This window comes from Lolium perenne, chromosome 1, assembly GCF_019359855.2.
Source record: "Lolium perenne isolate Kyuss_39 chromosome 1, Kyuss_2.0, whole genome shotgun sequence".
NCBI lineage: Eukaryota > Viridiplantae > Streptophyta > Magnoliopsida > Poales > Poaceae > Lolium > Lolium perenne.
This window is the reverse complement of record NC_067244.2, coordinates 35,791,152-35,794,673: the sequence shown is the minus strand read 5'-3', so window position 1 is coordinate 35,794,673 and position 3,522 is coordinate 35,791,152.

The following is a 3,522-nucleotide window of genomic DNA, read 5'->3' as shown; positions in this document are numbered from 1 at the left end:
AACTGCGTTTATCACCCCGCACGGGGCTTATTGCTATGTCACTATGCCTTTTGGTTTGCGCAACGCTGGTGCAACGTACCAGCGCTGTATGCAAAAATGCTTGTTTGATCAAATTGGAAAAAATGTGCAAGTCTATGTGGACGATGTCATAGTAAAAACTAAGGTAAAAGAAACCTTAATCGATGATCTCCGGCAAACATTTGATAACTTGAGAAGATTCTGGATGAAACTTAATCCGGCAAAATGCACCTTCGGTGTTCCCACCGGCAAACTGCTTGGCTTTCTCGTATCAAGCCGGGGCATTAAGGTTAATCCGGTAAAAATCCGGGCAATCGAAAGAATGACTATACCGCACGATCTCAAGGACGTGCAAAAGTTTACCGGAAGCTTGGCATCGCTAAGCCGGTTCATAAGCAGGTTAGGAGAAAAGGCTCTACCGCTCTATGCTTTGATGAAAAAATCCGATACGTTCGTCTGGACCCCTCAGGCAGACGCAACGTTCAAAGAGCTAAAAACAATGCTAGCTACAGCGCCTATACTGGCTTCGCCTCTAGAAAGAGAGCCTATGCTGTTGTACATAGCAGCAACAAACCGGGTTGTGAGTGTGGTGGTCGTAGTTGAGAGAGAAGAGGAAGGAAAGACCGTGCAGAGGCCGGTATACTACCTGAGCGAGGTGCTCTCCCTCTCAAAGCAAAACTACCCGCACTTTCAGAAAATGACTTATGGCGTGTTCATGGCCGCCACAAAGCTTAAGCACTACTTTTAGGAGCACCCCATGAAAGTGGTGAGTGAGGCACCCATTTCCGATATCATGTGCAACAAAGATGCTAGCGGTAGGATTGCAAAATGGGCAATCCAGATATCACCATACGTACCGGTGTATGAAAGAAGAGATGCCATAAAATCGCAAGCTTTGGCTGATTTCCTAGTTGATTGGGCGGAAATGCAATACAAGCCGTCAGACCAAAAAATAGAATACTAGAAGATGCACTTTGACGGATCCAAACTCAAAGAAGGTCTAGGTGCCGGTGTGGTACTCACTTCACCTAAAGGAGATCACCTCCGGTATATTTTGCAAGTGCATTTCAGGGCATCTAACAATGTCGCTGAATATGAGGCTTTGATCCATGGGCTCAAGGTCGCAAAAGAAATCGGTGCGCACCGGATCATTTGCTACGGTGATTCAGATCTAGTGGTGCAACAATGTTCCGGAGATTGGGACGCAAAAGATGTCAACATGGCTTCATACCGGTTTCATGTGCAAAAGATTGCCGGCTTCTTTGAGGGCTGTGAGTTTCACCATGTGCCACGAGCGGAAAATGAAGCCGCGGATGCTTTGTCCAAGCTGGGCTCGTCTAGGCAAGAAATTCCTCCCGGAATAGCCTCGGCACACTTAAGAGTACCATCGCTCAAGTCGAGCCCGGAGTCGGAATCTATCTTTGTACCGGAATCACATGTTGTACCAATGGATATCGATGAAGGAAACCCGGGGACTGCTCCGGCAAACCCGGGGACTGCTCCAGCAAACTCGGGGACTGATCCGGTAAACTCGGGGACTGTTGCATCCATACCGGAGGAAGCAATGCTGGTGGATAGCATGGAGATAGACGTACCGGTGTTTCTGGTTCGAGAGGCACCATCTTGGGTTAAACCTATTAAGGAATTCCTGATCAACGGCACCTTGCTGGTTGACGAAAATGAATCCAGAAGAATCCAGAGAAGGTCCAAAGCATACACCATAATCAATGGTGAGGTGTACAAGAGAAGTGTTACCGGTGTCCTCCAAAGATGTGTGGAACCGGAAGAAGGAAAAGAAATGCTTGTGGAGATTCACCAAGGAGAATGTGGGCACCACGCTTCATCAAGGGCGTTAGTAGCAAAAGTATTCCGGCATGGGTTCTATTGGCCCACTGCTTTGGAAAATGCTGAGGATCTGGTACGAAAATGCAATGGGTGCCAGAGGTACGCCAAGCAAAATCATACCCCGGCATCCGGTTTAAAAACCATACCGCTAACTTGGCCGTTTGCTGTTTGGTGCCTTGACATGGTTGGCCCATTCAAAACTGCAAGGAGCAGCATGACCCACATCTTGGTTATGGTGGACAAATTCACCAAATGGCTAGAAGTAAAACCTATTGAAAAATGCAATGGGCACACAACGGTGAAATTCTTAAAGGATGTCATTCTGCGGTATGGGTACCCACATAGTATCATAACTGACAATGGCACAAACTTTGCCCAGGGTGAGTTCAAGCGATTCTGTGAGGATAACAATATCCGGTTGGATTTGTGCTCAGCGGCACACCCGCAAGGCAATGGCCAAGTGGAAAGAACAAATGCGCTGGTGCTTTCCGGTATAAAACCAAGGCTCATCGAGTCAATCTAAAAGGCACCGGGGTGCTGGCTTGATGAGCTACCAACAGTGTTGTGGAGCATAAGAACGACTCCAAACCGGTCTACCGGATACACACCATTCTTTATGGTTTACGGAGCAGAAGCAGTCATACCAACCGACATTCTCCATGACTCACCAAGGGTACAACTCTATACTGAACAAGAGGTAAAAGAGGCCCGAGAAAACGATGTGGACTTGCTAGAAGGAGCAAGAGAATTGGCATTGGCAAGAACATCCATTTACCAGCAAAACCTCAGACGCTATCACAGCCGGAAGGTTAACCCGAGGGTATTCCGGGAAGGAGATCTGGTGCTACGCCTAGTGCAGCGCACTGAAGGCCGGCATAAGCTATCACCCCCATGGGAGGGACCTTTCATTGTGAGCAAAGCTCTCCACAATAATGCCTATTACCTGATTGATGCATAGGAATGGAAGGAAGGAAAGGCGGACAGATCCGGAGATGAAACCAAGCGTCCGTGGAACGTAGCTCTATTGCGTCCTTTCTACTCATGAAGTTGTGGTGTAAGAAGTTCCTTTTTGTACCTTATTTGCTATGAATAAAAGATGTCGGAACCTCGAATGAATCTCGGGGACTACCCCTACTGCAATTGCATGCAATATGTTTATTTTTTCAGTTCACCGGTTGCTTGTCAAACATTTTTCTTTCCGGTTTAGTAACGTGCTAAAGCCTACCGGAGTCTTCGACTCTGCTGCTGTCCGCAACCCGGCTTCATGGCAAGCAAGATAAACCGGTAGGAACTAAGCACGTGAACTACGAAAAGAGATAGTGGGAACGAACAATCCGGAAAAATTTAACTAACCCCGGCTAAACCGGTTTTTTGTGAAAATTTCGAGTTGTTTCTAAGTTCAAGAAAATGCTTGCTTGGCAAAAGAACTTTGTGCCTCATACGCCAAAACACCCAGAAGAGGTAGGCAGAGCCAAAGTAAAGGAGCCAAGTGTGCCTCGGATTGGATGCGAAAACGATTCCGGAATCTTTGCGGTACAGGATCAAAGCAAACGATAAGCAAGGTGTTAAAGCGATAGACAAACACAACTTAATAACCTACCGGTAAAACATACCGGCAGGCAACATGGTCGCACAACCAAAAGAACGGTTAAGTTTTAT